Below are 23,227 nucleotides of genomic sequence, written 5' to 3'. Positions count from 1 at the left end.
ATGTAAAAAGCATTATAAGGTGCATTACAAGGCATAATTAATGCATTAAAACTACTTTTATAATGCAATATACATAAAGGGCTTAAGTAAAGTGTTACAGAAATGTTACCTGTAAATATACTTTAGATATAAAGATACTTAATATAAACATATATTCATCTAAAAATTAAAAGCATCAACAAATGCTAAGACCAAAATATGTGTGTGTTTCAGTTTGTTGTATAAATGATGCAAGTAGTGTGTTCACATTGGAACCAAAAAGAAAAAGTGCACTTTAAATACCTGAATGATGCGCTTAATTAATAAAAAAGGGTGGGATATTAGACACTTATTGGATGACAGAATAACCTTATAAAATTCATACACTAGACAGTAGAGTACATAGTGCATAGAGTGTGTCATTTGGGACATATATCAACATATATCAATTGTGAGTCAAGTTTTTCTTGAGCTTTCACTGATATTTACTTGTGTCCACTTGCTGCTGACCATGTAGGATGTTTCATGTCAATCACTTATGAGGTTCTACTTTAGTTAGGATGCTGCCTCAGAAGTCAGCTATCTAGGGTTTGGAACTGAGTAGTTCTCTGCAGGTCTGCCGACAATTAGACATGCCAAGCAGCAGCGGCCTCCAGAAAGACCTGGAAAACCTTCATCAACAGAAGCCAAATTAATCAGCCAGCTCTCCAGCAGCCAGCAAACAAAGCTGCGTACACAAACAAAAGACTGATGAATAAAACAGGCGACACATAGAGGGTTTAGTAGGGAGGAAGGGGGGGTTGAGCTGGGCATTGGGACATTTCATCCAGCAGCAAATGGTGGCCTTTGTTAATGAATTCAATTTAATGTTTACTGTTCTTGAAGCTCTCCTGCCTCATATCCTGGCAGACTGCTTACTAACAAGACTGAAAGTCTGGCATTACGGCGTGTGGCTAAACAGGTCCCCCAGGGAGAGCAGCTTTTCTCTCCTTCCCTCTCTCTCAATCCCTCTCTTCCCCTCTTTCTCCCTCCTCTGGCCTTGCATTAGAATACCTGCTCAGTGAATCGCTCCTCTCTTTTCTCTCTCTCACACACACAGCGGTGAGCAGAGAGAGCCACCAGCTGGAATTTCCTGTGTTCGGTGGCACACTGACAGTTTTATCTACTTTACTAACTGCTTTTGCATGTCTAGAATGAATAATTGACCGGCTTCAATAGGCACAGGACACTCGCTCATTTAAAAGCACAGTGAGAGGAGATATGAAATAGTAATGACTTCTAAACTTACCGGCGGCATCTAATTTCTATAATTGTGTGCCGGCTAAATGGGGTTTATTCCTTTTTTGTGGACCACATGAGGTTGTTTTCATAGTAAAAACATTATCGAGGGCATCCTCATACTGTATAACCACGTGCAACCTCCTGATTTATGTATCTATGCCTGTCTGTACTGCTATACTAATATTTATAGCTGCGTATATGCATGTATCATTATAGATACAGGGGCTGATAAATTAGTTTGCTGATGACTGTTTTATATCACAAATCATCAGAACATTACAGCCTGCTAATGCAAATCCTCTCTCTCTCTCTTTTGCTCTCTCTCTCACCGGCGGTGTGCCGGAGAAGGACCACAGCATTTTAATAATGGTCATTTGTGTGATTATTCCGAAGCATCCGCGGCACGGAGGAAAGGGGATTTCTCATCGCCTCCTGCCCGCGCATCTGCAGCATTACTCAGTGTGAGCTATTGCAGGAGAGCTCATTGCTCTCAAAAATCAAAGTTAAATGGGTCATCTATCATCTGAATTTGTGTCTGGCTGACTTGTCTGAACATCACAATGATTTATGGCTTGAATTGGAGAAGTCAACCATGCATGTTTCTTAGTTTATCGTTTTATGCTGCCTTAAATTAAACCTCTATAAACAGGATGATGGCTTTACAACGTTGTCCGGCAATAAGGGCGATGAAGGTTTTGCATAAGAACGTGTAGCTTTCAACCTTCTAATATCCCGTTGACTTTTCCGGTTGGGTTTGGGGACGTGCAGAACAGTGTTCCTGGAATGAAAGGAGACTTGTGTTGGTCCGTCCATTTTTCATTAACTAAATCCTGTAATTTGATCATTCTGTGATTCTTATGACACTATAATGTCATTAAGGTACGATCTTGATTATTCCCTGCTTGCATCAACAAGCAAATGCCACCTTAATGATCTGCCGTTTGCTTATTGTATTCCGCTTATTATTTCCCATTTCTCATTATTGCCGTCATTTTTCTAGATAAAAGTGCATGCAGAAATTCAATTTTCTGAGCCTGGAATCCAGGGGCGATAACATGTTTGTTGATTAGAACCTGAATATATGGAATTTAGCATGGCAGTTGAAGAGTAAATGGTGTTTGTGCGTGTGTTCGTGTGTGTATCTCACTCTGCCAGCACAGTCGACTGCTTATGTTTCACTAGGGGATCATCTCGGTTCTTGTGCTCATTGTGTTGCCTATACCGTACATACTTAGACTCGTCCTCAAAAATGCAGTGATATTTATATGTGTACGTGTGTTACTGTTTAATGCGGGCGGTTTGTTGAGCTTTATTTATATCTTTATTATTGGCAGTGATGGTGTGTTAATTGACAAAGGTATACCCAGGGAGATACCATATTGAAAGGCCCAATTACCTGTATTCATCATTACAGGTTTCAGGCTGTGGAAAACAAGCTTTGATTCTTTGTTTAGAAGGTTTTATTTCTGTCAAGACAGTAGGAAAATATGTTTAAATAAATCCCCACTCTGTTGTTTTGGTGTAGTCAACCTTAAAAACAAGTGTGCTAACTATAATGGGCTACGAAAAGAATTTTATGTAGCTTTTGTTTTCTTTTCTGAGAGCCTAAGAAGGCTTTTGTTTCTTTGGGAACACATGTCACATGAGAAAAAATGGCACAAGGTTATTGAAAAATTTAGAAGAGGAACTGATTTAATTTTCACCCTTAGCACAACGAGGGAAAGTGTAAGGACCTTGGCATTGGCTGAAGAGGGTGAAATTAATCAGCGTGCTATCTCTAGTGAGCGCCAGTTAATCACAGGCCTCAGCATTTTATTAACAAAATGATATATCTGCTTCAAATTACCATATCAGGAAAACTTCCTCCCCCACCCCATGCGTATTGCATTTTGTCATTTGAAACGGAAACTTGATTAACAACATTTTTAGTCAGGGCTGTGTAGAGAGAGAGAGAGAGAGAGTGATGCAAATGAAAGGGGAAATAATCATAAATATTACACATATTGTGACAGGGCCTTGTCTTATGCCTCCAAATATCTCATGTTTTATTTGTCCTGACAAGCAGTACTACTGTAAAGTCAAGAAGGGCGGAGTGTGCACCAGGAAACTTGATTTTTGTTAACACTACCAAACAGTCGAATGCCACAATTGGTATATCGCATTTCTCACACAACTTTTATAATGAGATTATATATTCATTTGGTCCAAGAACAAACTAACCTTTGGAGGAATCAGCATGTGTAAAAAGTTAAACCTACATTAGACACTTTGAGAACTGCCTATTTTTATTATTTTTTTTACTTAAGACTGATTGTGTTGTCATTGATGCTTTTTGAGAGTTGTACACTCTTGCTTATAATAAACCGATCATTATCTAAATCTATGAATTACTTTTGAAAACTCAGGTGTTTGTCTGAGCTTCAAAAATGTCATGTGCAACAACCAATCATATTTTCATTAATATACTTTTTGAGAATCACTTACTTACTCTTGCTTAGAACAATAGCAATTACTAATTACTAAATTACTAATCTCGTAATCTCTTCATAGATCAATCTCTTAAAAATCTCTTAAACCAATAGTGACTAATAATTAATCTTTTAATAGATAGATCAGTAGCGACTAATATTTAAATATCTTAATAGATCAATAGTGACTAATATTTAATCTCTTAAGTGAATAGCAAATGTTATTTAATACCTTAATAGAACAATAGCAACTGATATTTAATCTCTTAAGAGATAAAGTGACTAATATTGAAATCTCTTAATACAACAATAGCGACTAATATTTAATCCTTTATTAGAACTAGTGACTAATATTTAATCCTTTAATAGAACAATAGTGACTAATATTTAAATCTCTTAATAGAACAATAACAACTGATATTTATTCCTATAATAGAAGAGTAGTGACTAATATTTAAATCTCTTCATAGAACAATAGCTGCTGATATTTAATTCCTTAATAGACCAAGTGACTAATATTCAGTCCCTTAATAGAAATATAACATCTGATATTTAATCACTTAATAGATCAGTAGTGATGAATATTTAATTTCTTAGAACAATAGAATTAAATCTAATCGAAATTGGAATTTATTCATTTCTGGAAACCTGTATCAGTACTCATCCCTAGTATTTAAGTATCTAAAACAGGACTGACACTGTATTCTGCTGCTCTGTGAATGCAACCTTAGTGTGTTGGTGCCATGTATTTGTTGTTTAGTGTTGTTTAATGTTGTGATATAATGATGTGATATGCTCGAAAAAGAAAGCAGTGTTTATAATGAGTCTGCTTCCGGTTCCAATTAGGAAAATATTTTTCTTTTTTTTCTTAACTATCACTCAAGGTGGTTTGTTCAGTCTACAGCAGATTCAAAAGTGTGTGTTTTTCTGTCATTCCCTTTCAGCGATTGGTTCCCATTCACATGCAACCACATAAAAGATGAACCCAGTCTCCATCTGCGAAAGTGATGAAAAATACTGCTTCTTTTTAACTTAGATTTACTAGCTGCATCACTGCCAAGAGGCAGACCCCCCTCCCTTTGCCCCAATACACTCATCCTGTTCATTTTCACCACATTTAGCCCAATTGTTCCCGCACTCAGGACCCCGCAATGCCCCGGTGCATGCTGGGATGGAGGTGATGGCGAAGAGGTGTGTTTGAATTTGCATTTTTTTTTCACAAATCAGTCAGAACAGACCGGAAAAGTCAGATTCCAGAGTGTGTGTGTTTGTAATTGGAAGCACCGAGCTGTGGCCATAAGCCAGACGTGCGTTCATTCTCATGGGGAGGCTGCAGGAAAGAGAATCCAAAGAATCATCAGCCCTTAAATTTCATGCATCACAATTCATGTGTCTGTGAACATTGTATGTGATACCGAGCCGCCCATTCCTACATAAATAAATCGCAGATGGTGTACAGATCATAGGGAATGGTTGTTGCATGGGTAATATGCTTCCGTTTCCCATCCTGCCTCTATAATTTTTCAGTATTGTTTTTTTCTCATCCTCTATAGTTATAGCATATATTTGACATTTCCACCCAGCGTTTGTGTGAAAAATGAATGATTCTGAAGAGTTGAAGCTACTGCTTTAGTGCTTTTTATTGTTTGTGAGACATAGCACACTAGTAACGTGTTTGAAGTTGCACAAATGCATAGTCTTGCTTTAATAGCGTATTCCCTGCTAAAAGAAAGATAAAATCTTAACCCCGTCCAAGCTGGTTTTCCCGACCTGGTCAGGCTACTCAACTGGCTGGTTTTAGATGAGTTTTGGGCACTTTTCAGCTGGACAGGATGGGAATTTAGCTGGCTGTTGAGCTAAACACCAGCTTGCCTAGTCTAGGAGACCATCTTAAACCAGGTAAAACCAGCAAACTGGTAAACCAGTTTAGGCAAAATTTTCAGCAGGGTTAATTACATTACATATGTGCCCTATCCCTATTCATACAGTACGACCCAAAATTGTGAGACTGCATTGAAAATCAATGAGATTTTATTTAAACTTGGAATCTGGGGTTGCATCTAACAATTATTTTGATAGTAGATTAATCAGATGGAAAAGAAAAACTAATAATTAATTCATTGTTAAAATTAATGCTTTGAAATAAAATTATTTTAATCTATATTTTTTAAACATTACTTATTTATTATTATTATTATTATTATTTTCAGTTTAACTTTTCACTCAAATTATGATAAAAAAAAAAAATCTGACTTATGGACCCACCTGTATGCATGCCTGTATAATTTTTTGTCATTTAGCTGTCAGACATTAGACATCTGTGCTTTGTTTCACATCCATGCACTCTAAGAAGCCAGACTAGAATGAAAGGGAGCCCAAACTGTTTTAATGGAGCGGATCCTGCAGACACACAGGCGGTAGACTCATCCCATACCTTCTCTAAAGGAGGCAAATGCCTCTCCTCCCAGCGCACGGGGCCTTTGATCAGTGCCTGTTGTTATATGTAATGATTTTGCCGGCGTCGGTAGTACAGGCCAGAAATGAGAGCAGCTCTAGTTCATTATAATAGGCCCATCAATGCCAGGCTTGTATCAAACCTCTTATTGACATCATTCAGTAATGTGTGATTTATTTTATTTGCTCATTTTCTGTAGTTGCATGTGGAGGTTGTACTTTCAAGGCAAGAGAGTCCTTTGAGGAAGCCTCTCATCTCCATATGTCAAAGTGCTCCCCGCGCACACGTGCGAAGCGCACGCACACACGCATGCATGATTTGCATATGAGTGGGGTTTTTGGTGGCATGCCAGGGCTTCACTGAAGAAGACATCAGAAATGAAACCAAATGTTTTTTTTCCCACCTGGAGCTAGCACTGATTAGCCCCAGAGCAGAGAGGGGAGGAGGCCAACATGAGCAGCTGTGAAATTACAACCTGCTTAATTTAATTACCCGTGCTAATTAATTCATATCTACAGCCAAAGGAAAAGGACTTGAGTAAAGAAGTCATTAGTCTAATTACTTAATTAATTGTCTGTGGCGCCATCCCATTTGAGCTGCGTCTTCATTATCTGATGTTTGGCCTTGGCACCAGTTTAGTATGTTTGATGAAATCTGGTCCCGGCGATAATTTCTCCCCGTCACGCTCCCGTAATGAGAGGTGTGGAGGCTCCATATGGTGGTGTTTGTGCTCGAGTACCCGTTGAGAATGTCACTTGCTGATACTAAATCACCCAGCTTGAGAGGGTGTTTGTGTGTGTTGCAAGAGGGATCCTGAGGTATAATTTTGACTTCTGTTATATATGTGTGTGTATATATTTGCTAGATGTGCTTCAGTGATGGGATGTTTATTTTTGGTGTGAGCGTGTATGTGTTACCAAAAAGGCACTATATATTTGTGTGTGTGTTAGCATCCATCATTGAGCAAAGATTCCTTTCTCTCTCTGTTTTTATTTTCTTCTTCAACCTGGGCTCATTGGAAATACGTGCCGCTACTTACATTCTCCAACTCCAAAAACATACCATTGTATGCATAAAATTCACTGCAGTTTCCAGCTGAAATGACCACTAGTGGCAATAAAGCACCAACAACTTTTACATAATCAACTGATTACGGGGCAGTTTATCAGTTAATACAGACTTTCTTGCACAATACCATGTTATCACTTGCTTTTACATAACGTTTGCATCATATAAACTGCTCCATTTGTATGGCTTTTTTTGTTGTAGTAGACTTGCTCTGTAGCCCACCTGGTACAGTATAGCATTTTACATTTTACTAGCAGTGTGGAGCACTCAGTATGAAACTTGTAAAACATGAGTCAATATAGACGTTTTTCCTGAATGCAGAAGTCACGCCTGACTCTTAACTGGAAGGATGCTTTGCATTTCTGGTTTCCAGTGTTTCTATTCAAATTGGCGTATATTCCAAGCTGATAATCTAATGTTAAACCTATTAAAATGTTTTTAAAAAGCACATGGCTCCATAGCGCCATCGCTTTTTACAGTGCTGCAAATGACCGTCATTTGTCAGTGCCTCACTCCTCAAAGTTTAATGAGTGTGTAGATGACACGAAGCTGCCGACATTAGCTACATTAAAAACAGATGGGCACTATTTGAATGGGTTCCTATGAAGACCGGAACAGTAGAGCATCCAATCGGAAGTTAGAATTCGTAATGGCGGCGCTCATCGTTTACTCAGGAAAAAGGTCTATAAAACAGCTCAAAAACTCGTAGAAGCATGCTAAAACGGCATGGTTGCTTCAGCAAATGCAGTTTTATCTTACATTTGCTTTTGTTAACACTTTTGGTTACATTTAGTGTAGCATGGTACGGCAATTCAATCACGATAGAGCATTAACCTTACCATACATTTATTTTCCAAACTGCCACAATATGTACACCAACCAACATAATAGAACGTTGCTAGACTCTTGTTCATCTGTTTCAGATAAAACTGAACGTGCTTTTAGCGCAACTTACTGGACATTTCACTTTGAAAATCTTTGAAAAGCAGCAGAATATCATTCTCCTGAAATGTCATCACAGGCACGTTTTTTTTTTCTCTCCAATGAGCCTGTTTTTTTTTTTCATCTAAAATCAGTCACTCTTCCTCTGTCTCCACAGTCAGCTCTCTTGCTCTCCCAACAGTTCATCAGACCATGCCACTTTGGCATCTCTCTGCCATGTGCTGCCTGCTGCCAGCTTGCCAAGACATCAACCTTAACGACCTGTGATTATTCAAAGGCCTTTTCATTTACAGTCACAGAGCTATTATTAAATCCAGAGTATGTGATTTCTGAGCTGCTGACATCACCAACTGGACTTGCAAAAAAATTAGTAGGGATTTGACATTGATTGTTTGATGATAGTCCCACCCCTTTGGTTTCAGTAAGTCAATGTTTTTTCTGTTTGAAAATGATCAATGACAATTACAGATATAGTAGCATTCTCGAGATATGATCAGTAGGGATGCACAATGAACTGGTACCACATCGGGTAAAGTCATCAAAAAGAGACAAATGAGTCAACAAATTATTCATAATAAGATCAATAACATGCATTTAGAAAATAGATTTCAGATAATTTTGTTCCAACTTTAATAGCTGATATGTCATTTTTAATTGTTCATGCTTATTTCCCCTATTTTGTATATGTAAATGATATTTGCCGTCATCTAAAACTCACTCAAAGTGAATATTTAAAAACACTTTAAAACAATTTAATAAAACCGTCAAATGTAATCTTTAGCAAATCTCAAAATGAATATCCTAAAGCTACTCCTAAATATAATGTAGAAACTTTAGTTTTCTGTGAAGCTGCTTTGCAACGATTTGTATCATGAAAAGTGCTACGTGAATTAAATTCTATATTCACTTGTAGCATTTAAAATGATTGATTCAAACAATTTTGTGTGTTTTATTTTTATTATTTAGACAAAATAGTTTATTTTTAAAAGTCGAATGAAAAAATTGGTGCATCTCTAATTATTGGCATATTTAAAGCAACATATTGTTTTGATAGCACCGCTGAGCCCCAGTGTTTAACTTTTGGGGGAAATTATACTACAAATGTCTTATTTATAGCTGCCAGTGTATGTTAATTTAGGTGAAATCCAGAAAATTACACACATCCAGCTTTCCTTGTTTGTCTAAATGTTCAAACAGTGACAGTGGGATGATGTGTTTCCATTTAGCCATTTACTACATGGCAAGAAAATAGCATAATGTCACTTTATACATGGGGAGGATATGCCTACTGTATCTTATACATTTAATCTGTTTGCATTGTTCTCCAGTTTAAGAATAATTTTTCACTGTGCCTCCGCGGAGAATAACCCCACCGCACTCTCATTTAGGACGTTAGCATACGATATTGAATTGGGTATATTATTATCCCGAGAACATTTGGCTAACTGCACTTTTACGACCCCTGTGTTGGGTTCTCGGGTGAAAACCGGAGTGGCGAGGGATGTTTTACGCTGCTGTGGTGACTTAAGCAATTGGATAGGAATTGATTGAGAGCATTTGTCCGGAGAAGGCCTGCTTCGGGAAAAGCTAGATATAGGGCTTAATAACCAAGGCTTTGGTTCCAGTGTCAGCTCAGATTATATTATATATTCAAGTGATACCTAGTGTTTGTGCTGAAAGCTAAAAAGCTTTTCCCCCCTGTTCTAACACCATTGGCTGTGGTTTCTGGGAAAGCATTATGTTCGTCATTTATAGACTCCACAGATGTGCCTTGAATAATCCTCATTTTATCCTCCCGCATGTATGAAGCTAATGGATCGTCAATGTGATCAATTGAATTACGTCTATTGATAGACAGACCCACATGTGTGAAAAAACATGCATGTGCGCATGGAGCATGTGGAATCAAATGCGCATCGGGATCTCTTTATCACTCTCTGAGGAAGTTTAACAAAGAAATTTATAAATTGCATGAAGCAACTTCCTTTTCCTGTCTTTTCTCCATCATTTTGTCCATAGAGTCCACTTCATAATGCGAGACAAATCATACACTTTCCACATGTACATGGCTCACGTGAGCTAGCATGAAGGGAGATTGATTACTCTCCCTTGTTGGAATCATATAATAAATCCACTCCATTCACCATCATGAAACTTTTCTGGGAATTCTGGAGAGATGCTTTGTTTTTCAAAATGTTGGTCATTTTGCAGGAGCTTTGTGTGTGTCTTTACCAGGCTTTGCTTTTGCACGTGGATACAAAATGAAATTTTGACCTTGATGACCTCTTGGCCTCCGTAAGCCCAGGTGCGTGATGGGCTTTATAGAAGCTGCCATTGTCACCTTACTATTTACTCAAAGGCCTGTGAAGAGGAACAACATAGACACGTCAATGGTTTAATTATTTTGAAGGCTGAAGTTTTATGCTGTCGTGAATCAGGAAGGTTATCATTAATGATAAGCCGTGTCAAAGATGAATTGTATTTAGTTCTATACTGAATCTGTGCATTGTGCCAGACACTGTTCGGCGGACAGACCATGCGGACAATAAACTGCAAAGGTTGTTCCACTGAAAGTCCCTTTTCAAGTTTTGAATCTCCGTTACAGAGATTCAAAATCACGCACCTTTTTCTGTCACTTTAAACTCTCGGCTTGCTGTTGAAATGTACTTGGTAAATCGTTTTATTTCATAAAGTCCAGATGGTTTTGAACAAAGTATAACTAGCACATTGTCCCTTTTCTATCTCGTTAAAATCTGGAGTGTAGGAAGAGCTTTGGCCAATCAGGGATTAATGCGGGCGGGTTTCGCAGTCAGGAGATTCAATACTGGACTGAATGGGACATACAGGCCCAGCAAAAATCTCCTGGGGGACTTTGATTGGCAAAATAATTAGCTTATTATGTCCTTTCCAGATAGGTCCCTTTCTCTAGCCAAAGCCCTCTGAAATAATATTTAGGTATAAGCCCTCATTTCACATTTAGCAATTTGATATTCTATTTGGAGCGCTTCCGTTCAGCGGGGGTCAATTGAGACCTCAGAAATTATAAAATGAAGTTTTCATCATCTGATTTGTCGGTCTGAAGACTAGGGCTCTCACTGTCATGCCTTGCGCAGAAGTAGGATCCTAAATGGTTATCAATTTTCCCCATTGAGTCAGAAGAAGCATGACATTTACAGTTCTTTCCATGAGATAATTTTAACAGACTTTTCTTCTGTCTTACAGATTCTTTGAAATTGAGATTAATTGATGGTGCACTGTAAAACATATTTAAGAAATGTGCTTACATCTAAATTAACTGGTTTCATATAAATTAAAATATTATTCGAATACTATTTTTAGTAATTACAGTGTGGTACCTGTTACATTAAATAAACAGTTCACCTTTGTTGAACTGCTTACCTGTACCTAATTTATTTATATACAGTAATAATTAGTAACAACAATTGTTTTTCTATTTTAATGTATTTAAAAATGTCATTTATTCCTGTGATGGCAAAGCTGAACTTTCAGCAGTCTTCAGTGTCACATGATCCTTCAGAAATCATTCTAATATACTGATTTGGTTAATAAATGTTTCTATTTATTTATTTTAAATTTTTTTTAACTAGAAATCGTTTGTAGAAATCATTTAATGCATCTTTGCTAAATAATATATTAAATACCTTGAATTATATTATATGTAATATATTTGTGTATATAAATTATTTAATTGATTTGTTTTGTAGAGGGTGATACTGAAGGCAGAGAGGAAGATTCTGCATTCAGGAACTTTTTCTGACCTAGAGGGCTCACCACAAGTAGACAGTAGATGATTACCAGCACACCTCTAAGCCAAAACCATCAGCTCATAACATGAACAAAACATTTTAACCACTGAGGTTTGTTTCTCCACACCTTCTCTTCTATTCTCCCTGGCAACACTCCCACACTCTTTTTACTGCAACTCTTACTGACCCCCATTCACTGGCACTCTCTACTTTGTGTAGAGGAAGGTCGCAGAGGATTGTACAAATAAGACACAGAGAACAAACGCCACAGCCTCAGAGCTCAACTATGAGAGAATAAGCTGAGGAGAGAGCAGGCCATACAGAAAGCAGTGGCAAACCCCTCAAATTTGTCACAGAAACACATAGTGTCTATTAATCCAAGAGTTCAGAGATTCAGAAAAAAAAAGCAATCTTGAAAGTGACATTAGCACTTTTTATCCATCCAGTCACGAGACCTGTTGATGAAACCAGGGGTAAAAATTACAAGGTTCAGGGGCCTTTCGTTTGTAGCTCCTTCAAGGATTGCTCTAATTGCCTTGTGGTAGATGGAAATGTCTAATTAGCTTGTGCTAGTGTTTTAGTTTGAAGGACTGTGTGTGCTGTGCTGGTGAGTTTGTGTACTTTTAAATGTGTATGTAACATAATGTGATTTGAAAAATCCATAATTCTTTTATTTAGCATTTTTAAAAATGTATTATAATATAATATAATATTATATTATATTAAAGAAAGAGATGGTTCTTTAAAGAGCCTTTGACTGAATGGTTCTTTGTGGAACCAAAAATGGTTCTTCTATGGCATCGCTGTGAAGAACCTTTTAAGCACCTTTATTTTTAAGAGTGTAAATCCATAATGCATATTTTTAAATTTAATATATATTATATTCTGTTCTATTCTATTCTATTTTATTCTATTGAGGTGTAGAACCTTTAGTATTTCTTATTCATTTTGTCATACTTTTTCGGTATTAAATAAAATATGTATTTTTGTTTTGATTTGCCATAAAAAGTATCCTAGAACAAGATACATTGTGATACATTTACATGAGAAACAACATAAAATAAAAAAAATAAAAAAATTTAAAATATAGTTTTTTTTGGGGGGGGGGGCATAAAGTGAATGTACCTTCTTTGAGCGATATTTAGACTACATATTTTTGCAGAAACACGATTTTCCTTTCTTTTTTCTTTTTATTTTACAGTGTGACCGGCGGCTGTCATTTGCGTCTCTGCGAGGGGATTTTTCCTGCCTCAACTGTCCTCTATTTTCACAGCGCTAGTGAACCCGGTATATTCTGCGCTGACTAGACCCATTCAGCATTTATGTCTGTGTGTGTGTTAGAAGCGAACATTAAAAACTCCCTCACACATCCCACAATGCCTGAGAATGTTCTCTGGAGTCCTCACAGTCACGGAGTAACTCCTCTGTCTGCTGTGGAACCTCCTGAGGCCATAAACGCTCCAGTCACCGCGTGCATCTGCTTTGTCTGCCAGGACTTTCTCTCTGTTGTGGGAGCTTTTGCACAATACCTCTTGCCTGTGACATAACAGGGCAAAATGACAGCGTTTTAACACACCCTTCACTGAAACAAAAATGTGAGGAAGATTTGTTAGACGACAAAGCTGCAATTGTATCATTTTGTGGATCAACAACACTTTGAATTATAATATTTAGCTAAACTGGGTCATTTCTATGCAGCAGATTTTCATGTCCTTGTTTTACCCATTAAGTGTCTTAATGGATAAAATACTGAAATCATCTCTAAAGATTGAAATTATATTAGTTTTAATGTATAACCAATTTACAGTTAAATGAACTTGGGTGAGTTTTAAATCATTTTAGTTTGAGTGGATGCTGCATTTTTTCCAGCTTGTAACAAAATGGCAATTTATTAAGAGTTTTCTTTATTTTTTTTTCCCAAATCAAAATGTTTAATTTTTTTTTTCTTGGAAAAATTGTTTTACTGTAATTGCAAATCGATTTATGGATTTTCTTGATCATTTAAAATAAGGAAAATTTTACTAAATGTATCTTTTTTTTCTGTTTTCTAATCACAATATTTCAAACAAAACTTTTATTATTTTTTTTATTTTATTTTATTATTTATTTATTTTTGGGGGGAATATTGTTTTAAATTGGGAATTAGTGTATCAATGTATCAAAAGTCAGTGCCGTAATTACATTTTTCCTCCAAGAAATGTGATCATTATTGGTAGGATATACAGCAAAACATCACTGAGTATTCTAATTTTGTTGTTATTAGTTTGTCTTACTCAGAATCATTCCATAATGTTTGATAAAATTACATACATTGGTATCAGTACAACACATATATATATATATATAAATTATTTTTTTCTCACTAAATGGTACTGCATAACAGGAATGACCTAGATGTGTTCATGCCTTTTTATATCTGTTATGTTCTCTTAAAGATGCACAAACAGAAACACACACACTATAAAGAGTGTGAGAAGGGCCCGGTTACTCTTTGATAACCATCACATTCAATCTCCTCTCTTCACCATAATGAAACCGTGGCCATTTTGCCCTCTCTCAGTTGTGACGGAGTGATGGCTGTATGTTTTTTGACAGCGTTTTAAAAGGCGGCTTTTGTTGCAAATACAAATCCTGAACCATGTATTAGTAATAGACTTTTTCTAACACGTTCCCACAAGTGTTGTTTCTAATGGACAGAGTGAGCCGCGGAGCTTTAATCTCACATTCAACACAGATGCGGTTGTCATTGGAACAGACTCTTAAGTCAGCTCAAGCGAGCACTCACCAACTTAAAAGAGCCAGGTGTTCAAAATCATTCATTGTTGTCAAAGACGGTTTGAGGCTTTAGCTATCGGAAGAAGCCGTTCTCTGAGTTGAAGGCATTTGAAAGCTGAAATTTCTCTGTAAACTCTCTTTCCCCAGAATTCCCAGTCTACTTGCTATCTTTAAAAAACATTCTGCCTTTGTGTTTTCTCGACGCGGCTACAGACCTGACCATGATGTGGAATTTACTCATGGGTTATTTGTCAACATGTTCTACATGTGTAAACTAGAATGAGGTTTCCTTAATCCGAGTCCTAGAGCTTCTCAAAACTTTTTTTCCTGTCTATTCTGGAGACGCTTTACTACATTACATTTTCATATTTATTACATTTTCTGACATACTTCCATTTACATCTGTCTGAAATGGTGGAAAATGACAATTCTCATTCTGAACTGTCAATTTAAGAAAATCAAATTAAGAAGTCAAATTAAGAAAATTATTACTGATTGCTTTATAAAAGAGGTATTCTTGCAATACAGTTTGAGACACATTTATTTGTACTGCATATCTGAAAATAACAAAAGATGACCAAAGTGATTTTAAAGATAAATACAGATAAAATATTAAGTTCTTACCAGTAAAACAACACAACACACAACACACAAAAAACAAAGCAAAATAAAATAGCGTTTCACATTTATTATTTTACATACATACTGGCTTCCATTGTGAATATATTACTATTACTTTTCACATTGTAAAAGAGCTATGTTTCTGAATGTATCTGATTTGACTCTTAAAATGTACTTTTGTTAGTGTAACCTAATGAAGTCAGGTTGATTGGGTCATATTAATATTTTTGACCTAATAAAACCAGTTAATTTCGATGCGACCTCTTGAAATAAGAAAATGTTTCACTAAGACATTTTGTCAGGGAAAATACAATGAGCTTGACATTTGCTTTTAAATTCTCCATCCCACTTTTTACACTGTAAAAAGTTGAAAGTTTTTTTTATGTTATCTTAAAGAGCTATTTTTTGACTCTTGGAATCAGGTTGATATATTTGTCTTAATAAAACCAATTATTTTTGATGTTACCACTTGAAGGACATTTTTTCAGATACCTGACAGAACAGTGTACAAACGAAGGGACACATTCAAATAGATTAAATTAAATACTTATTACAGAATTGATTAAGCTTGATTATAGATTTAGCATTTTTAGGTGATCAATTTCTTTAAGGTGAATATTTGCCTTGTATATTAATTAAAAGCCCAGTTTGTGTCAATTTAAGGGATTCTGGCCCTTTATTGCTCAGCTTTTCGTGTGTTGTTGTTGTACAAGTATCCACGAAACAGCACTTTGCTGACCCAGGGTTGTGCCAACATGCAGCACACGCTCCAAAACCCTAGCAATGCCATTTATTTTCCTATAAAGATTATCACAGCCAATACTAAGGGCTGCCTGCATCCGCAGAGGGTTTGTGCAGAGTAAATGAAGGACTTTTGCTTCATTTGAATGTCATTTAGTGCTGAGATATGAAAGAGTGAATTTAACGTTTTATGACTTCCATTGAATAATAAATGAGAACATTAAGGAAGCATACTAATGATGAATATAATTGGCTTTGGGTTTTTACTTCAAGCACTTTTTGCAGATTCGTCCTCCACTGGTGCATGATGGGATAACTCATTTAGAGTGTCCAAACATTTTGCCCTTGAGAAAACAAAAGTCATTGGATTTTAGCAGCTGCTATCCGACCGCTAAAGTTCCTCAACACACCTGATCAGATTTAATATTTCACTCATTATCTATTCAACTTCTCGGTGGGGTCTTTGTTTTAATATTAATCGCTAATGTAAGATCAGAAAGCAATCCCAATCACTAGATCTAGTTAATAAATAATGATGATCTTTAATACTTAATCGCGGTCAGAATGGATAAATATCAAGATGGACAATGAGTAATTTGCAATGAAGTATTATCAGATCAATATGAATGTGTTTTGTCCCTCTTATTGAATTCTGTTTTTCTCCTTGTTTTCTGTTTGATCTTTATTTACCCCGTCTGTGGACATGCTGTTTGTTGATAAAGAGCTGTTACTCATTCTAAAGTAGAAATCTATATGCTTCACAGGATTTTATGTGACCTTCTTATGCTAAAACCTTTTTGTTTCATTTTTATTAACCTCACTACTTCTCTACCCCTGCAGGAATCTTAAAAGCATGGTCATGTTGATTTTAAGGGCATTTAATTTCTCTCCCTCTCTCTTTTAGTTGCAGGCCAGCGAGGAGAAAGTTAATAGCCAGGGCTTAGAAGTCAGCCCGCTCAAGTCCAAATTACAGGAAAAGACAGAACAATCTCAACAGCTGCAAGATCAAATTCTCAAGCAGCAGGAGGCTCTAAGTAGGGCAAGCCAAACTCTCAAAGACACCAGGAAAGCAGCTGGCAATAAGGTAAAAAGAGCGTCTCTCTCTTTCTCGCTAGCTTGCTCTCTTGTCCCTCCTTCCAAAAAAAGGGGAAAAAAGTGTCTCTGAACTTCTCTCCTCCCCTGTGATGCTGAATTCCCAGGATGTGTTGTTTAGAAGAATACAGAGTCTATTACACAAATTTTATAGTGTCTTATCTAAATTTCACCATTCAGAGACAGCTTGTATTTGTGTTGGCGTTCACTGAAACGCGTACGTTACCGTATTTTTGTAATCACAGAGGACTAACTTTGTGTAGAAAGAAAACAGCACGGCTGTGTCAAATCCAAACTGGCAAAGGATTCAGTATTTTAAGTGTTTTCTCAACAGAGCAAAGCTGTCTTCTCCTTTTTGCTTTAAATGAATATCAGATGAAGAAGGGTGGAAATGTCCAAGTGTGAAGCTTCAGATGGGTTAACCTAATTTTCCCTGAGACAAAGTAGATGTTTGGCGATACGCATTTAATTTCCTCCACTGCAAAAACAACTGGCCGTTTAACCTCCCGACCCCTGCGAATAAATATATGTATAGGCAAACATAAGTGTCTGGTGATGGGTTTCAATTAATCTCTGGGACTTTTATCTTCTTAGGCAAACCAAACAGACGTTAAGTTCTGCATGGGTCCCGTTACTGTTTCCACATCTGCTTCTGTTTCGCTGCGAAAACCTTCTCTCTGATCTCATATGTTGAACTACTGTAACTTTGCCACTGTTTCCTGTTGGAAAAAGGGGAGAGGAGGAGGAAAAATGCGTTGAACAATAATATCTTTTGTTCCAGAGAAGTTCCTCCGTTAGCGCAGCTGAACAAATAGCCTTAATAGTTTGGTTTGAAAGAACTCCTCCCATCGCCGGTGTCTGATATTTATGCTTTCAGCGGCGCTGGACCAAGCCCTTCGTTTTCATTTCTCTGGATTTGTTTGAACAGATCATCCCTTCCACACAGAGGAACGAGGTACACAGAGGAGTTTGTTTCTTCCCCCCCTTCCGAATGCTACTAAATTAATAAGACGTCAAAGACAACACAACCCAGTGTTTTACTTGCTCGACCCTGGCCTCCATTAGTGAGGAGACATGAGGAAAGATAATTTGTCCCTCTGAAGTTAGTGCACATCAGAGGAGAGAGACAATAACAAAGGCCTCTGCGGCGGGGGCCATGATGCATTCCATTCCTCCTCACATTACCCATCAGCCCCTGCTGCCGACTGGCCCGAGTGACTTACGTGTACTCTTTGATGACGCATTTTATGTGATAATTTACAGAGTAAATATAGCAAAGTTTGTAATATTTTTGCTTAAAATGGGAACGCAACAATAAATTTTGCAATGGTCTACAATGTAATAGTATACAGAAATTTTGCCTGCTGTAATTTACATCCATATTCCAAACCTGGAAATGTGAAAAGGGTCCATTAGGGTTTTGTTTTGTTTTTTTGTTTTGTTTTGTTTTGTTTTGTTTTGTTTTGTTTTGTTTTGTTTTGTTTTGTTTTGTTTTGTTTTGTTTTGTTTTGTTTTGTTTTGTTTTGTTTTGTTTTGTTTTGTTTTGTTTTGTTTTGTTTTGTTTTGTTTTGTTTTGTTTTGTTTTGTTTTGTTTTGTTTTGTTTTGTTTTGTTTTGTTTTGTTTTGTTTTGTTTTGTTTTGTTTTGTTTTGTTTTGTTTTGTTTTGTTTTTTGTTTTGTTTTGTTTTGTTTTGTTTTTTGTTTTGTTTTGTTTTGTTTTGTTTTTTGTTTTGTTTTGTTTTGTTTTGTTTTTTGTTTTGTTTTGTTTTGTTTTGTATAAATATATGTATATGTTATAATTATAAATACTATGACTACTTTGGAGATTCAAATACTTTCAAAATTGGTTTCTTCTTAAACATTGTTAACATTCTTGAGAAATTATTTTTGTTATATTTTTCAACAGTATACTGATATTAAAATGTTTAATAGTTGTGATGCACATTTTCCTTTCATCTTTGCTTTTAATAAAAAAAACTACTTTTATTACAGATTTCGTCAGTAATTTAAGCGGACGAAATTGTCCCTGGCCGTCAGAATGACTTTGCAGTTCTCCTCAAACGTCAGACCCAACTCTCCTCGTAGAAGAACTTGTCAAATCTTTCAGTTCACAAAGTCTTAATAAACCCGCTTCTCCATAAATATTGGATGTGAGTGTCACTCACTCTGTTTGTTTATTTGCTTGTTTGTTGGTTGGATATATTACACTTATTCCCAGATCTCCCTCTGTTCTCTGTATAGGATGTCTAAACGTCAGATGGGATTCTCTTTTTGTCAGTATTTGAAGCCGTGGAGTGTGTGTAAGGAGGGGCCTTGGAGATACGAGCTGTAGTGATTGATTTAAAAATACCTCCTCCTCCTTGATTTCAGGGGCTTCCTGTCCATAATGCACGTCTTTTAACATAAAGTTCTCGTCTAAAAGTTGTGAGTGATTGACCCAGTTGGTGGTGGGTTGTGCTACGTGCTAGCTGCTTGTGGCATGTTTCGCTTTGCTAAATAATCAACAAATGCTTGCGGCTGTCACAAAGTGGCAGCAGCGTAACTTATCAAGAGTGTAGTTTATAGTCGTATTTTGCATTATTTTTGTAATACTTCTTATGCGTCTCATCTAATGCACCGTAATGCGATTCCATATATCGTTGACCTTTATATTGGGGTCAGCTTACTACTTCTAAGATGCACTTCTATTTTATTACTTTTGCTCTGTAGCAAAGAACATTTGTTCTACTCTGCAGAAAATTCAGTTTAGTCTTAAAATTATTTATCTGATGGTCTAAATGAGCTTCTGTAGTTTGACATTTAATTTGAGTTTGGAATATCACAAAGGTACAATGAAAACAAAGTGTATAATAACAACAAATACGGCATTGTTTTGCTACCTCCGTTTCTGCATTTCTAATGTGCTATAAAAGCTGATTTGCTTTTAATGTTTCATGAGAAGGTTACATCCTTCTTTTAGGAGCGATGCATTCACACTTTGCTTTTAGTCTTCGTTTTTCTTTTTCTTTTTTCTCTCCCGGTGCTTTCAGATGCGGTTAATGTCAGTCGCTGTGCACTGGAGCACATCAGATGTCAGGCCTATGCAATTGTGCTACAATGTGCCTGTTAAATGTGCTTTGGAAGGGTGTAACGCAATATATTATGCATGCATGAAATGTACAAACACAATGAAATTATGCACTACAGATATGATACAGTTCTCTCAAGTCTTGCGGAGGCACTCTGTGATACATTTTAAATGCAATTTTTTTGTGGCCACCGGCAAAATGATGCTGCTGTCTAATGGTGCATTCATGGACATTGAAGAACTCACTTACACGTACACACATGCACTCACGCTCACACACTCATTCTGTTGTGCATGCTTCAGATGACCTGTGAGCTTTTTGAATACCTAGAATTATTTATCATTTTGTATTAAACTCAGTATTTGAGTGTTTGTGGTCTTTTTATGTTATGATTTTTATTAATAACAGATTTCATCTTTTTTTTTCTCTCCTTTGTCATATGAAGGTCACATTGACATTTTTTGCTTTTATGATTTTATGCCTTCATAAACTTTTTTTGGACTTTTTAAAGGCCTTTTATGTTAAATGTAATTGTTTTAATCGCATACCAGAACCAGTCATTATAAAAATATGAATTATTAAATTTTTTAAAACAAAACCTGAACTAATCATAAACCATTTAAATGTTTAGTGTGCAAAAATCATTTACCAATTATTGCACAAATAACCATGCTCAGTTGTGGATTTCATTGTCATAACAACAAAAATTCTGCCTTTATTTATTTGTTTGTTTTATTTTCTTTTTTTTAATTTTATTTACCAAGGTGCCAAAAGTGTCAGTTAAATATAATAAAATGTGATGTATGAGGACAACAACGAAAAATTTCACAATCAAGTAAATATCACTTGTCAGCAGAATGTTTATTGTGCTTCAATTTCAGTCAAGCTGTAATTTTGTCCGGTTTTTATTTATTTTTATTTTTTTTACATTTTTATTTATTTGTGAGTATATAGGATGAATTAAATGCCAAGTGGGAAATTAACCTTCACACGACAAAGTAGACTGTCATTTAAAATTTAAAATGTCATTTTTAAACAATATCACGGAATGTTTAGTACAGTACATAATTTGAGATGATGTAAATGATTTTTCTTTTTTGGAAATAAATGACAAATTCAAAAAAAAAAAAAAAAAATATTACAGAATTCTCATGAGATGTATGGATATCCATTGTTAGTGGACAAATAGTGGAAGTAAAATTGAAAAATGTATTTTAAAGGAGTTTATTTGCTAAAACTGCCCAAACTTATACTTTTTTTCTAGTGTACAAACTTGTACTTTTTCTAGTGTATTTTAGTTTCACTCGAGGTTGCTGTTTTGAGTGTATTTAGAGGTCTTGAACTCCAACCAGACCTTTTCTTCATGTAAAATATCAGCTTGGCTCTGAGCCGGAGTGTTTGTCCTTGCTCTGAGCTACAATGCCTTTGCTACTTAGTTTCAGAGTGGAAGGCATCAGCCACAGACAGATGGCCAATACAAAATTGTTTAAGCTCTGTTTCGATTGATCCTGACTATGTTTGCATAGGCCACAAAAGCAATTATGCTCTGAATATAGCTTTGAAAGGACAGCCAAAAGCAAACAGAAATGCAGGAATTAGTGCAAATTGGAGACATTGGCGAGTAGTATTGGATGACAGGTTAGCCCTTAATGAAGGGGAAACTGCGGTAATTAAATCTCAGGCTGTATTTGTGTGGCTCTGCGCTGTCCAGCCGCTGGAAAGGCATGCGGGAAAAAGTGGTGAAAAAACGTTTCGCTCTAAAGTTGCTCCGATGCTCCGTCATTTGAGACTGTTCTTCATGAGTGCAGGGTGAAGGTCAAGGAGCTATCTTAACTCCATCAATCCTGCGGACAGTTACAAACGACCTTTCACATCCCATAAGTTGCTCTATATGCCGAATTGGGGGCGATACATATTTCTGTGTTTAGGGGACGGGCTGCGTAAGAGAAGTGTTCTTGCGGGGAGCAATGAGCGTGGTGGCGAGATCGGTTCATTCACCCCCACATGATGATTGAAACTAATATCTCATTTAAAGAAACAGACTGGTGTTACAAAGGCTGAGATTGAAGATGTTGTTGAAAGCACAGATGGACTCTCAGAATATAAAGAGACTTATTAGGCCATGCAATCGAACACAAAGACAAAAGCAAGAGAGAATACATTAAAAATGCAGCGTATTTGTAGTGCAGTGTTGTCTTTGTCAAGCTGTTATTGCTAATATTATGTTGAAATAATAGGTTTAGAAAAATAGTGGAATGCTACAAAACAAGCGAATGAGAGAAAGAACATAAATCAAAAAATCAAAGGTTGAAACTTAAATGAAAATTAACATTGTGGTTGTCTGTGATTTGTTATTTACAGATTTACTAGAGGCAAAAAAAAAAAAAACTGTAGCTGCCTCAAAGGAATTACAGAAGACTACTGGAAAAAAAGGAGGCAAGTCTTTGAACAATTCTATTTGTTTGTTTAGAGATGTAGATATAGATATCACACACACAAAAAAAATCAAAATAAAATAAAGCCTCCAGTCTGACAGCATCCTTTTGTGTTTCACGCCACATTGTCTGTAATTGTAATAAGATGTTTTGGGAGTGTTTCACATACGTTTGCTTCATTTCTGTACTGTGTTCAGTGGCATCAGCAAGTGGAGAGACAGACATGGTGGAACCACAGGCAGAGGGTGAACCAGCTGCAGGGTAAAGCTATGAAGTCTACGAGGTTTGGAGTGTCTCACTTTATACCCTATAGAGATTATTATATATATATTTTTCTTTAAAAACACTTTTAAAATAGATTTCCTGCCACTTGGAGCCATATATTCCGAACAAAAGATTTTCAAGGTACTGGGCATACTACCTGTACAATGTTCACAGCCCATAGCATACAAAACACTCTATTTTATTTTATTTTATTTTATTATTTTATTTTATTTTATTTATTTTATTTTATTTTATTTTATTTTATTTTATTT

The 23,227-nt window shown here is 36.2% G+C and overlaps 1 long non-coding RNA gene across 1 annotated transcript in view; it reads left to right on the top strand.

Annotated features, from left to right (window-relative positions):
• LOC107705236 (uncharacterized) overlaps window positions 1-22,692 on the top strand; it is a 59,509-nt gene extending 36,817 nt beyond the window's left edge. Inside the window, exons 5-7 of the long non-coding RNA XR_001636048.1 lie at window positions 17,002-17,181; window positions 19,181-19,338; window positions 22,618-22,692. This is a non-coding gene — a long non-coding RNA (uncharacterized LOC107705236). The remainder of the gene's footprint in view (window positions 1-17,001; window positions 17,182-19,180; window positions 19,339-22,617) is intronic.
• The last annotated feature ends 535 nt before the right edge of the window (window positions 22,693-23,227 follow it).

Source organism: Sinocyclocheilus rhinocerous, unplaced genomic scaffold, assembly GCF_001515625.1.
Source record: "Sinocyclocheilus rhinocerous isolate Xijiao unplaced genomic scaffold, SAMN03320098_v1.1 scaffold594, whole genome shotgun sequence".
Classification (NCBI taxonomy): domain Eukaryota; kingdom Metazoa; phylum Chordata; class Actinopteri; order Cypriniformes; family Cyprinidae; genus Sinocyclocheilus; species Sinocyclocheilus rhinocerous.
The sequence above is the reverse complement of the archived record's forward strand: the minus strand, read 5'-3'. Positions and strand labels throughout refer to the sequence as shown.